Source organism: Canis aureus, chromosome 17 (assembly GCF_053574225.1).
Source record: "Canis aureus isolate CA01 chromosome 17, VMU_Caureus_v.1.0, whole genome shotgun sequence".
In the NCBI taxonomy this organism is placed as follows: Eukaryota; Metazoa; Chordata; class Mammalia; order Carnivora; family Canidae; genus Canis; species Canis aureus.
Window position 1 is genome coordinate 32,383,931 of NC_135627.1, and position 14,234 is coordinate 32,398,164.

A 14,234-nucleotide genomic window follows, 5' to 3' on the forward strand; every position below is an offset into this window, starting at 1 on the left:
GATAATCGAGCACTTTAAAGTCAAGTTCTTGGACAATGGTTGCTAATTCTGATAAGCGGGAAGTGGCTCTGCCCTGACCTTTTGAGCTGCCTTCTCAGCAGAGCACTGAAACAGCAATACGGTCCTCATTAGATGATTTCAGTGAGCAAAAGATTCAGCAGTAACTGGCCATGCTGCCTTTCTCTTCACATTCCTTCAGCCTTCACTGAAGGAGTTGCTCCAATGCCCATCAAATAAATCTTAATCACCAATGTTGCCTGAGTAGGTGGAAAGGTACAAGTTGAAAAATAGGACTGTTTTTGGTTTTAATGTCCGTCTTGCCTTTAAAATATCACATGGTCTTTGCTTGGCACTCACCATGTAGCTGGTTCGCAAGAGCAATGGAGGAAGGTTGGCCTCTGTTAATCCTTGCATCCCAAGGATAGAATTGCATGTTTAATATTGTCAACCTCATAGAAAGGATGAAGACTTGGAAACATTTCCCTGTAGGCCAAATTTAAGGAATTGAAGTGGTTAGGAATCCAAGAGAAGTATTTGCCAGACCCAATGAGCATATGTTGGCCAAGGAAACTCAGAGTTCTGCTAGTCGTTAAGAATTACTGAGATTCTTCCATTATATTCCCCTTCTCTCTATTGACCAATCCTTTGCTTTTTCTACCTTTATTGCTTTAATCTATTAGACATTAAGGTAAATATCTGGTGATCGTCTGTAAAGCTGTCTTTTTTTTCCCTTCCAGCTTGAGAAAGGTGTATTGGTCATTCATAGAATTTCGCATCCACGTATTTGTAGCTATCAGTACAACCCTGTGGCATCCAAAGACCCTATCTTTCTTTACCATGTGATGTGTCATGGCATCCTCAGATCTGTAAGAATCAGGTACCATCCAGAGAATTGGAAAGCATACATAGCCTGAATTGGAGTAGAGAGTATGGAAAATGAGCATGGAGACTTTCCCTCAGTTACTGACAGCCAGTGCATCTCATTAACATTCTTTCAGAAAGAAAAGAGATAATTCATCTGCTTAATTTTCTAATAGCTGAAGGAATAAAAGACTTGGATTAAGTGCTGGCAATACAAGGTATTAATGGTGTGGTCATAAGAAATTAATAAAATCTCTTAAGATTCTAACTTTCCTTAACTGCAAAATGATGGGCTTATATGGTATCTCAGTGCAGTTTACAATTTCTGATTTTATATAGGAGGCTATTCACATAACTTAAAAATTAAGAAGAACTTTCTTCATCTAAAACAGAAATCAAAAGAGAGGTTTGAAAACTTGACAGCACAAAATAGAAAATTATCTCTATACCCAATATATATCCAAACGTTATCAATAAAATTAAATATTAAATAAAAATTAAATAATAATAATTAAATATTATTATTAAACATGTGTCCTATATCATGTTGAGGTTCCCTTTGAACCTACTTTGTTGAGGGCTTTTGTCAAAAATGGATGTTGTGCTTTGTCAAATGCTTTTTCTGCATTTATTGAATTGATCATCTGGTCCTTATCTTTTATCTTACTGATGTGATGTATCATGTTGACTGATTTGTGGATATTGAATAACCCTTACATTTCAGGAATAAACCCCCCTTGATCATGGTGAATGGTTTTGGAATGTGTTGTTGGATTTGGTTTGCTAATATTTTGTTGAGGATTTTTGCATCTATGTTCATTAGAGATATTAGCCTGTAGTTCTCTTTCCTAAAAAAGAATTATCCATTTATTAGAGAAAGTGCATGCAGAAGTGGTGGGGGGGGCCAACAGATAGATAGAGAGTATCCTAAAGCAAGCCTCCCATTGAGTGCAGAGAGCGCAATGAGGGGCTTGATCCCAAGACCCCTGAGATCATGACCCGGGCTGAAGCTGAGTCAGACACTCAACTGACTGAGCCACCCAGATGCCCATGTAGTTCTCTTTTTTTATGTGGTGTCTTTATCTGGTTTTGGTATCAGGGTAATGCTGGCCTCATAGAATGGATTCAGAAGCTTTCCTCCTCTTCTATTTTTGGAATAGTTTGAAAAGAGTATTTTTTTTTTTAAAGAATAAGTATTCTGCTTTAAATATTTGGTAAGAATTCACTCGTGAAAGACACTTGTTTCTGTACTTTTATTTGTTGGGAGGTTTTTTCCTTTTAATTAGTAATTCAATTTTAGTGGTGGTAATTGGTGTTTTCAAATTTTCTATTTCTTTCTATTTCAGTTTTTGTAGGTTATATGTTCCTAGGAATTTATCCATCTCTTCTAAATTTTCCAATTTGTTGGAATATAATTTTTCATAATATTCTCTTATAATTTTTTGTATTTCTGTAGTTGTTATATATCCTCTTTCATTTCTGATTTTGTTTATTCAAGTCATCCCTTTTTTTTTATCAGTCTAGCTAAAGGTTTATCAATTTCATTCATCTTTTCAAAAAAAAAAAAAAAACATCTCCTGGGCAGCCCGGGTGGCTTGGTGGTTTATCACTGCCTTCATCCCAGGGCGGGATCCTGGAGACCCGGGATCAAGTCCCATGTCAGGCTCCCTGCATGGAGCCTGCTTCTCCCTCTACCTGTGTCTCTGCCTCTCTGTCTCTGTCTCTCATGAATAAATAAAAATCTTAAAAAAAAACAAAAAAAAAACAAAATATCTCCTGGTTTCACTGATATGTTCTGTTGGTTTTTGTTTTTATTTATTTCTGCTCTAATCTTTTCTGCTTTTCCTTTCCTCTCCTGGTTTGGGGTTTTGTTCATTTTTCTTTTTCTAGCTTCTTTTGGTGTAAGGTAGCTTGTTTATTTGATTTTTTTTTTCTTCTTGCAATAGGTCTATATTGCTACAAACTCCCCTGTTAGAACAGCTTTTGCTACACCCCAAAAATGTTGGACTTTTTTATTTCATTTGCATTTGTTCAGCTTTTGCTACACCCCAAAAATGTTGGACTTTTTAATTTCATTTGCATTTGTTTCCATGTATTTTTAAATTTCCTCTTCGATTTCTTGGTTACCTCATTCCATGTATTTGTGTCCTTTCCAGATTTTTCTCTTGTGCTTGATTTCTGGTTTCATAGTGATGTGTCTTAAAAAGATGCATATATGACTTTGATCTTTTTGAATTTGTTGAGACTTGCTTTGTGGCTTAACATAGGATCTGTTCTGGAGTATGTTTCATGCACACTTGAAAAAAAATGTGTATGCTGCAGTTTTAGGATGGAATGTTCTAAATATATCTATTAGATCCATCTGGTCCAATGTGTCATAGCAAGACACTGTTTCTTTGTTGATTTTGTTTGGATGATCTATCCATTGTTGTATGTGGGGTGTTAAATTCCTCTACTATTATTGTGTTAGCATCAATTACTTTCCTTATGTTTGTTCTTAGCTGCTTTATGTATTTGAATGCTCCCATATTGGGTGCGTAAATATTTACAACTGTTAAAACTTCTTGTTGGATTGTTCCCTTTATCATTAAATAGTGTCCTTCTTTGGCTCTTGTTAACAGTCTTTGTTTTACAGTCAACTTTGTCCAATATCAGTATTGCTACCCTGGCTTTCTTTTCACTCCCATTTGCATGATAAATGCTTTTCCATCTCTTCACTTTCAATCTGCAGGTGTCTTTAGGTCTAAAGTAAGTCTCTTGTAGGCAGCATATAGATAGGTCTTTCTTTTTTAATCCATTCCATCAACCTATATTTTTAGATTGGAATGTTTAGTCCATTTACATTCAAAGTGATTATTGACAGGTATATACTTATTGCCATTTTGTTACTTGTTTTATGATTGTTTTTGTAGTTCTCTGTTTCTCTCTTTAGTCTCTTCTTTCATGGTTAGTTGGCTTTCTTTAGTGATATACTTGGATTCCTTTGTCTTTATTTTTGCATACATATTATCAATTTTTAATTTGTGGTTGCCATTAGGTTTGTATATATCTTAGACATGTAGTGGTCTATATTAAGTTGTTAGTCACTTCAATTTGAAACCATTCTTTACTCTTCTCCCCCACATTTTATGTATATGGCATCATACTTTACATCCTTTTATTTGGTGAGTCCCTTCAATGATATTTACAGATACCTACCTGCTGTTTTTTACTGCTCTTTTGCTTCCTACTTTTCTTTTTCCTTCTTATGGTCTTTCTTTTCCACTTAGAGTCCTCTTTTACATTTCTTATAGGCCTAGTTTAATGGTCATGGGTTCCTTTAACTTTTGTGTGAGAAATTCTTTTCCTTCTATTCTGAATGATAGCCTGCTGGATGGAATATTCTTGATTGCAGATTTTTTGTTTTGTTTTATTTTGTTTATTTCAGCACTTTGAATATGTCATGCCACTCTCTTTCGTCTGTCATAGTTTCTCCTGAAAGATCTGTTGATAGCCTTGTGGGGTTTCCCTTGTATGTAATTGCTTGCTTTTCTGTTGCTGCTTTTAAAATTCTCTATCACTACTTTTTGCCACTTTAATTACTATGTGTTTTGGTGTCGACCTTCTTGGGTTGATTTTGTTGGGAGCTCTCTATACATCCTGGATCTAGATTTCTGTTTCCTTCTCCAAATTCAGGGTTTTCAGCTATTATTTCTTTGAATACATTTTCTACCCCCTTTTCTCTCTCTTTTCCTTCTGGGATCCCTATAATGAGAATGTTATGTGGTTGATGGTGTTGTTGAGATCCTTTAATCTATTTTCCTTTTTTATCATTCTTTATTCTCTTTTTGTTTAGTTTGATTGCTTTCCATTGGTCTGTCCTTTAGATCACTGACCCATTCTTCTGCTTCCTCTAGGCTGCTCTAGTCTACTAGTGTATTCTGTCTAGTGTATTTTACATTTCAATTATTGAGTTCTTCATCTCTAATTGGTTCCTTTTTATGTTTTATATCTAGTTGTTGAAGGTCTCACTGAGGTCCTCCACTCTTTCTTCAAGTCCTGTGAGTATCTTTATGAGTATTTCTTTAAATTCTCTGTCAGGCATTTTACTTATCTCCATTTCATTTTCTCTTGATGTGATTTTTTTCCTATTCTTTCATTTGGGACATATTCCTCTGACTTCTTGTTTTGACAAATTTTATTTTTCTATGTTAGGAAAGTCAGCTATGTCTCCTGCTCTTGAAAGTAGTGGCCTTATGAAGAAAAGGTCCTATAGTGCCCTGCAGTGCATTGTCATCTATTTACTAGAACTTGGCACTTTAGAGTTGTCTTTTATGAGTGTTTTATGTGCCTACTCTTGTGGCTGAAGCATATTTGCATTCAGTCTAGTCTTCTGTAATGGCTGTCTTTGCCTGTTGTGGGCAGGGTTTGGTTCCTGTATTGTTATTGGGCCAGTTTGGGACCACCTTAGCCTTGAGTTGAGTCAGACCCAAGTGTTTGCTGGAGCTTTGGTGGCACCAAACTGCAAGGCACTTTCTTTGTGTTGTCCCTTGAGAAGCTTTTGTTGGTTGTTGGGGTCTGCAGTCAGACCAGCTGCCTGCCTCCTGCCACTGCTGGTGCCATAGTCATATGGTATGTGTAGTTATCATCCCCTTTCCCTGGGGCAAGAATCACTTTGGAATGGTGCTGACTCTTTTGAGGCTACTTGCATGCTGCCAGCCTTGCTACACCATTTTATATGGATTTCTGCTAAGGGTGAGTGGGTGGGAAAGCATGTGGTGCCATCAAGGTCTGTGGGTCTTCTGTGAGAGGGGAGCCATCCAGGAAACTACCACCTGGACTGGGATGGGGGGGGGTCATGTGCACAGGAGAACATGGGGGGCGGGGCATGCTTTTGGGAAGGGAGGTAGAGCATGTTTGAGCTGCACTGGTTCCTGTAGGTGTCTGTATAGCTCGGCCAAGGAGTGAGGGAGGAAAAAGTGCCTGCTAAGTCATTTGTTCTTAGAAAAGTCTCCAAAAGATCTCTGCCCCTCAAGCACAAGGTCTAAGATTAGTAGTGAATCAACCTTCCTCTCACATATCCCAGATGTTTTTCAAATTACTGCTTCTATGCTGTATCCCAGCAGGGCTGTTTGTTGTGCTGTTTCTTTAAGGTGGGGACTCAGATTCCTCTAACCTTCCTTGTTTTCCCAGGTTTGAGCCTACTGATTTTTAAAGTTCCATGTGTGTGAGTTTAACTAACTAATTAATTAATTAATTAATTAATTAATTATGATAGTCACAGAGAGAGAGAGAGAGAGGCAGAGACACAGGCAGAGGGAGAAGCAGGTTCCATGCACCGGGAGCCTGACGTGGGATTCGATCCCGGGTCTCCAGGATCACGCCCTGGGCCAAAGGCAGGCACTAATCTGCTGCGCCACCCAGGGATCCCCAAAGTTCCATGTGTTAAGCCTTACTGATTATAAGAAGTTGCAAAATTAGGCCCTTCTGGTTTTCAAAGCTAAATGTTATGTGGATTTGTTTTCCCAGTGTGAGTCCCCCATGCTTGGGGTGCCATATGTGGGATCTGTTCCTCTCCTCTCTCTGTGCCCTCCATGTTCCTCTCTCTTGCATGTAGTCCCATGTCTCTGGTTCCTGACTGTTTCTCTGCCCTTCCTACCTTCTTCCATGTGGCCTTTTCTCTACATGTAGCTGTGGAGAATCTGTTCTGCCAGTCTTCCGGTTGTTTTCTGGGTTATTTACACTGATATGGATGTTAATCTAGTTGTATCTGTGGGATGAGGTGAGTTTAGTATCCTCCTACTGTGCCATCTTCTCCAAAATGCCATCTTCTCCAAAAGTCAGCATTTTAATTTTTTATTTAAATTAAATAAATGTTTTGTATAATGAAATTTTATTGCTTTTGTATAGAGAAAAATTAATTTAATAAAAAACTTAAAATGCTACCATTTTAGAGGAATTCATGGCTAAATTAATTTCTAAACTGGCACTCATCTATATATAGAATTGTGACAATAGGGGCAGATTAATTAAATCTGTAGTAATGATGTCAATAAAGGCAGTACATATTTTTTCAGACCAATATAATTCAAGACACAGATAAATTGGTGTTCATTTAATAATTTCAGAATTATGTAAAGGGATACATGAACAAATATTCCCCCGGTCAAGTGTGAGGAAAAATAGGTTCCTTACAGCTGTATGTGTCCTCTGAAAGAACAGAGGACAAGATCTGCAAGAACAATTGTGTAGGCTGGAAGAGCAAAAAAATGAAAAACATTTTATTGAATTTGATTCTAAATAAATTTTTAAAAATCACAGAGTAGAGTGAATATACACTATTAATATTCACATAGGAAATGCTATGAGAGTTTCAGAAGAATATCCCTCACCTTGTTTATTTTAGATTTTCTCACATATATTGGAAGGAATTTAACTGATGTAAAATAGCTTACTCTCATAGTCTAGTAAAATTTATCTATGTGGATTTTTTTTTTATCTATGTAGATTGACGAATGACTTCAAAATACTCATTGAAGAGTTAAATTATTCACGCTTTCTTTTAGAGATTTATTTATTTATTCTGGGGGCAGGAGAGAGAGAGTGTGTGTGTAAACATGAATGGTAAGAGGAGCAGCAGAAGAGAATCTCAAGCAGATTCCTTACCAACCACGGAGCTGATGCAGGGCTTTATCTCATGACCATGAGATCATCACCTGAGCCAAAACCGAGAGTCAGACATTTAACCAACTGAGCCATCCAGGCACCACCAGCATGCTTTTTAACAACAACAACAATAACAACAACAACTTCTTCTATTGTAAAATCTTTTCATTTGAGAGTTTCCAAATTTTGCCCTTTTACCATATCTACCTCCTCTTGCCACCTGGGTCCTACCCTCCCATCCCTAACTCTTGGAAATCACTAATATGTTCTTCTTTCTAAATTTATCATTTCAAAATGTTACGTAAATGGAATCATATAGTATTTAACTTTTGGGAATTGGTTTTTTCACCTTAACACAATGCCCTGGAGATTCATCACAGGGCATTGTGTATGCCAATTATTTGTTCCTTTTTTTTCTTTTTCTGGGCAATATTCCATGAGATTTGTCTCACAATTTGTTTAACCATTCACCTGTGGACAGCTATTTGTAGCTTTTGGCTATTTTGAATAAAGCTTCTATGAGAATTCATGTACTGGTTTTTGTGTAATACAAGGTTTTATTTTTTTGGAATAGCAGTCCCAAGAGTTCAGTTGCTGGGTCATATGATAATTGTATGTTTATATCGATAGGAAACTGCCCAAACATGTTCCAGAGTGGTTGTATCATTTTAAATTTCCACCAGTAATATATGAACCATCTAGTTTCTCCTCATCCTCTGCAGTATTTGATGCTATCACTATTTTTCCTTTTGGTCTTTCTGATACATGTGTAGTGATATCTCATTTGTTTTAATTTGTATTTATCTGATTGCTAATGATGTTGAAATATTTTCATGTGCTTATTTGTCATCTATATATCCCTCTCATCTATATATCCTTCAGCTAAATATCTATATGACTTTTGCCTGTTTTCTAATTGAATTTTATTTATTTAAAAAAAATTTTTTTAAAGATTTTTTATTTATTTATGACAGAGAGAGAGAGAGAGAGAGAGGCAGAGACACAGGCAGAGGGAAAAGCAGGTTCTGTGCACGGAGCCTGATGTGGGACTTGATCCCTGGTTTCCAGTATCAGGCCCTGGGCTGAAGGCGGTGCTAAACTGCTGAGCCACCCAGGCTGCCCTCTAATTGGATTTTAAAAATTATTGAACTTTTAGAATTGTTTAAATATTCAATATACTAGTTTTTTATTGACTATATGGTTTGCAGATATATTGTCTCAGTTTGTAGCTTATCTTTTCATCCTCTTTATGTAGGTTATCATAATGAAATGTTTTAAATTTTGATGAGATTTACCATTAATACTTTTATGGATTGTATTTTTGGTGTTGAGTCTAAAAATTCCTTGCCTATTCCTATCCCATGTTTCCTCTTATTTTTCTAAAAGTTTTATAGTTTACTCTTTATATTTAAGCCCATGATCCATACTGAATTCATTTTATCTGTGGTATACAGTTTAGGTCAAGGTTTTTGTTTTGTCTAAAGATGTCTAATTAAAAAAAAAGATGTCTAATTGATCTAGCACCATTTCTTTAGAAGACTATCTTCCTCCATTGAATTGCTTTTGTACCTTTGTCAAAAATCAATTAAACATATTTCTATGGATCTATTTCTGGGTTTTCTATGCTCCATTAATTTATGTCTCTCTCTGCCAATATCATGCTGTCTTAATTAGTGTATCTATATAATAAATTTTAATATATATTAATTTTGTAGGGCCACTGTAACAAACTTGGTGGTTGAAAACAACAAAAATGTGTTCTCTCACAGTTCTGGAGGCCAGAAGTCTGAAATCATGGTGTAGGCAGGGTTGTGCTTCCTCTGGAGGCTCTAGGGAAGAAATCTTCCTTGCCTCTTTCAGCTTCTGGTGGCTATTAGCAGTCCTTGGCTCTCTTGAACTATGGCTGCATTTCTTTAATCTCTGCCTCTGTCTTTATGTCACCTTGCCCTCTGTGTTGCCTTATCCATGTGTCTGTCCCCACACTCCTGCTTTCTCTCTCTTGTAAGGATATGTGATCATAATTAGCATTCATCGAGATAATCTAGGATAAGCTACTCCTCTCAAGGTTTTTAATTTAATCACATATTTTGCCAAATAAGGTAATATTCAGATTCACTCTTTTGTCATAGAAGATACTATTTTCAGGTTCCAGAATGTGACATATATTTTGGAGGACTAATATTCAGCTCACTACAGTTGAGTAGTGTAATTTCTCTCAATTTATTCTTGTTTTTATCAAAGATTTCAGATTGTCTTAACTTTTCTAGGGCTTATACTTTTTTTTTTTCAAGAGGAGAGAGAGAGTACCATGAGTCAGGGGGTACAGAAGGAGAGGGAGAGAGAAAATCCCAAGGAGGCTCCACACTCAGCATGGAGCCTGTTGCAGGATGGGATCTCACAACCCTGAGATCATGACCTGCATCAAAATCAAGAGTTGGAGGCTTAACTAAGCCACCCAGGCATCCTGGACATATATCTTTTTATATAAACTTTAGAATAAGAGCAGCCTGGGCGGCTCAGTGGTTTAGTGCCGCCTTCAGCCCAGGGCCTGATCCTGGAGACCCAGGATCGAGTCCCACGTCAGGCTCCCTGCATGGAACCTGCTTCTCCCTCTGCCTGTATCTCTGCTTCTCTCTCTTCTCTGTGTGTCTCTCATGAATAAATAAATAAAATCTTTAAAAAAAATTTTAGATTTGTCCATGGCTACAAAAATCCTTACTGGGATTTTCATAGGTATTGTAGTCTATATGTTCATTGATAGTACATAGAAATGGGATTAACTTTGTATTGCCATAAACTTGTAGTAATTTATTAGTTCTAGGAGGCTTTTTATAGTTTTTTTGGAATTTTCTTTTTTTCCCTTTTTAAAACGATTATTTATTTATTTATTTATTTGAGAGAGAGAGAGAGAGCAGAGGGCAGAGTAGAAAGGAAGAGAGAAACTCCAAGCTGACTTCCCACTGAGCATAGAGCTCAACATGGGGCTTGATCTCACAACCCTGAGATCATGGTCTTAGCTGGAACCAAGAGTCAGATGTCTACCCGACTGTGCCACCTAGGTGCCCTGCCTTCGAAGTTTCTACATAAATTGTCATGTTATCTGCAAATAGAAACAGTTTAATCTCTTTCTTTCTCATCTGTATGCCTTTTCTTTTTCTTCTCTTATTGCATTGACTAGACCTTCCAATACTACATTGTGTTCGAGTGGTGAGAATGGACATTCTTGCTTTTTCCTCCTAATCTTAATGAAAAAGCATTCAATTTTTTATCATTAAATTTGATATAACCTCTTTTTTTTGTTTTGTTTTGTTTTTTGCAGATGCTTTTATTAAGTTGAAGTAATACTATTATATTCCCAACTTGCTGTATACATTTTATACATTGTTGGACTTAGGTGCTATTATTTTTCAAGGATTTTTGCATCTATGTTCTAGAGAGTTGTTCGTCTGTAGCTCTCTTCTTTATTACTGTTTTTGTTTTTGGTATCTATTTCATCTTGATTGAATTTTGGTAGTTTTGTTTTTTAAGAAATTGGTCTACTTCTTCAAAGTTTTGAATTTATGAGCATATTGTTACTCATAGTATTCCCTGATTATCTTTTCAGTGACTGCAGGATCTGTAATGATATTTTGATATTGGTGATTTGTATCATATCTCTTTTTATTTTGTTCAGTCCTATGAAGGATTTATTGATTTTCTTTGTATTTTAAGAGCAACTGGATTTTTGTTTCATTGATTTTATTATTTTCAATTTTTAATTTTGTTATATTTTCTTTTGTTGTCTTTATTATTTTCTTCCTTCTGCTTGTTTTAGATTTTCTTGCTCCTTATTTTATTATTTTTAGATAGGAACTTAAATTATTAATTTAATAATTTTCTTTATTTCTAATATAAGCAATGCCATAGATCTATATATTTTTGTTTTTAATGAATTCTCTACATATTTTTAAAAAAATTTTCTTTGAGACTTCTTTTCAATTTATGGTTCATTTAGTAATGAATCACCAAATTCTACCCCTGAAACTAGTAATACACTATGTTAAATTGAGTTTAAAAAAAAAAAAAAAGAAGTATGTCATTTAATTTCAATTCTTTTCTTTTTTTAAACCTCGTGTTTGTTTTGTGACCTAGGATATGGTCTAAGTTGGTGTCTATTCATTCCACTGGTGTTTGAAAAAAATATATTCTGATATTGTTAAGTGGAATGTTCTACATATGTCTGCTAAATTTTCTTGTTGGTTATGTTGTTTAGAAATCCTATATCTTTGCTGATTTTCTGCCTAATAAGTCTATTGGTTTCTGGAAGGAGAATGTTTCAAGTTCCCAACTATATTATAGTCTGTTTCTCCATTCAGCTCTATTAGCTTTCAGTTCATGCATTTTGAGGCTCTGTTATTTGGTGAGTGCACATTTACGATTACTATGTCTTCCTGGTGCATTGATACTAGTATCATTATGTAATGTCCTTCTTTGTCTCTAGTAATTTCCTTTGCTCTGAATTATACTTTATCAAATATTAATATAGTCTCTTCTAATTTTTAAATTTAATGTTTGCATGGTATAACTTTTTTATCCTTTTACTTTATATATACTTATGTCATTTAATTTGAAATAAGTTCCTTATAAACACATGTGTTGGGCCTTTTTTAAAATCCACTCTGTCAATCACTGTCTTTTGATTCATGCATTTATTTTTTTTTAATTTTTATTTATTATTTATGATAGTCACACAGAGAGAGAGAGAGAGAGAGGCAGAGACACAGGCAGAGGGAGAAGCAGGTTCCATGCACCGGGAGCCCGACGTGGGATTTGATCCCGGGTCTCCAGGATCGCGCCCTGGGCCGAAGGCAGGCGCCAAACCACTGCGCCACCCAGGGATCCCTGATTCATGCATTTATTGAATATAATTCATTATCTTAATTACATATAAGGTAATCTTGATATTATAGTCCATAAATCTGCCATTTTAATGTTGTTTTCTCTCCCTCTTATTCTTGTTCTTCTATTTCTCTTTTGCCTTCTTATAAATTACTTGAACTGGGCAGCCCTGGTGGCTCAGTGGTTTAGCGCTGCCTTCAGCCCAGGGTATGATCCCGGAGACCCAGGATGGAGTCCCATGTCAGGCTCCCTGCATGGAGCCTGCTTCTCCCTCTGCCTGTGTCTCTGCCTCTCTCTCTCTCTCTCTCTCTCTCTCTCTGTGTCTCTCATTAATAAATAAATTAAACCTTTATAAAAGAAAAATTAAAAATAAAAAAATAAATTACTTGAACATTTTTCCCCTTTTTTTGGATATCATCTTGATTTACTTATAGTGTATCTTTGTATAGTTTTCATAGTGGTTATTTTGGTTATTACAATATAGAAATATGGCTTATCACAATCTATTGATATGGAACATATCAACTGCTTCCTTCAACTGCTCCCCAAGATATCCATGTCTTAATCCTCATAACCTATGAATATATTGCCTTACATGACAAAAGGGGCTTTGGAGATAGGATTAAATCAAGGATCTTGAGATGAAAAGATCATTCTGTATTGTCTGAGTGGGCTCAATATAATTACAAGGGTTCTTACCAGAGGTAGGCAGAGAGTCATAAAACGAGTTATGCTGAGGGGAGCAGAAGTAAGAGAATCAGAGACTTAAAGATGCTATGCTGCTTGCTTTGAAGATGGAGTAAGGGGCTATGAAGTTTCTGGGTTCTTTTTTTTTTAAATATTTTATTTATTTATTTGACATAGAGAGAGAGAACACAAGTAGGTGGAGCAGCAAGCAGAGGGAGAGGGAGAAGCAGACACCTCGCTGAGCAGGGAGCTCAATGCAGGCCTTGATCTCAGACCCTGGGATCATAACCTGAGCCAGAGGCAGATGCTTACCCGATTGAGCCACCCAGGTACCCCAGGAGTTTTTGGGTTCTAATTAAAGTTTTCATTTTAGAAGGCTATTTAGTAGGTCATCCTATTTAGCATGCATACCCTAGTTACCTTTTTTGGGTTGTTGTTAGATGACAGATGAATCTTTAGAGCTTTCCAAGTATTGTTGCAGACTGCTTGATTTATCTTTTGTTACTGGGACTCCCACTGGCTGGTTCTGGCTGAGGAGAAGGGGGAGCTTCCTCCTGGACTGTGCTGCTTTCTGTGCCTGCATCCTTCTTCCAGCCCCCCTGGCTCTGGTAACTTTCTGTGAGAAAAAAGAATCTTAGGACCACTAAGCAAGAAGCACAGTTCCTCAGCCACTAATTATTAGTGGAGCTCCTTTTTTTTTTTTTTTTTTTAAAGATTTTATTTTATTTATTCATAGAGACAGAGAGAGAGAGGCAGAGACACAGGCAGAGGAAGAAGCAGGCACCACACAGAGAGCCTGACGTGGGACTCGATCCCGGGTCTCCAGGATCACACCCCAGGCTGCAGGCAGCACTAAACTGCTGCGCCACCAGGGCTGCCCTATTAGTGGAGCTCCTAAAGGACCTCTCTTGCTGGTTCTCCTCGGTTTGCCTGATATTGTCAGAAGTGCTCCCAGTGATTCAGGGCAAGGAAGGAGCCTGACTACACTGGCTTTTGTTGCTGGGTTGGGGTTCTGAAAATACTGGGTCTGAGTGACATACAAATTCTGTTGTAGAGGAGGGAGGCACACAATATTCTGCTGTTATGTTGTTCCTCCAGCCCTGGGGCTCTATGCAAGTTTGCCTTCTTACCACGTTTCAAAGTTCTCCTTTGCTGGTCAACTG

General features: G+C 36.8%; 1 long non-coding RNA gene across 10 annotated transcripts in view; it reads left to right on the top strand.

The window, feature by feature from the left end:
- LOC144287898 (uncharacterized) overlaps positions 1 to 14,234 on the top strand; it is a 258,963-nt gene that overhangs the window by 50,631 nt on the left and 194,098 nt on the right. For 2 of the 10 annotated variants that reach the window (XR_013355716.1, XR_013355714.1), the window contains exon 4: positions 4,857 to 4,901. The exons of the other annotated variants lie outside the window; for them this stretch is intronic. This is a non-coding gene — a long non-coding RNA (uncharacterized LOC144287898). The remainder of the gene's footprint in view (positions 1 to 4,856; positions 4,902 to 14,234) is intronic. 10 annotated transcript variants of the gene reach the window in all.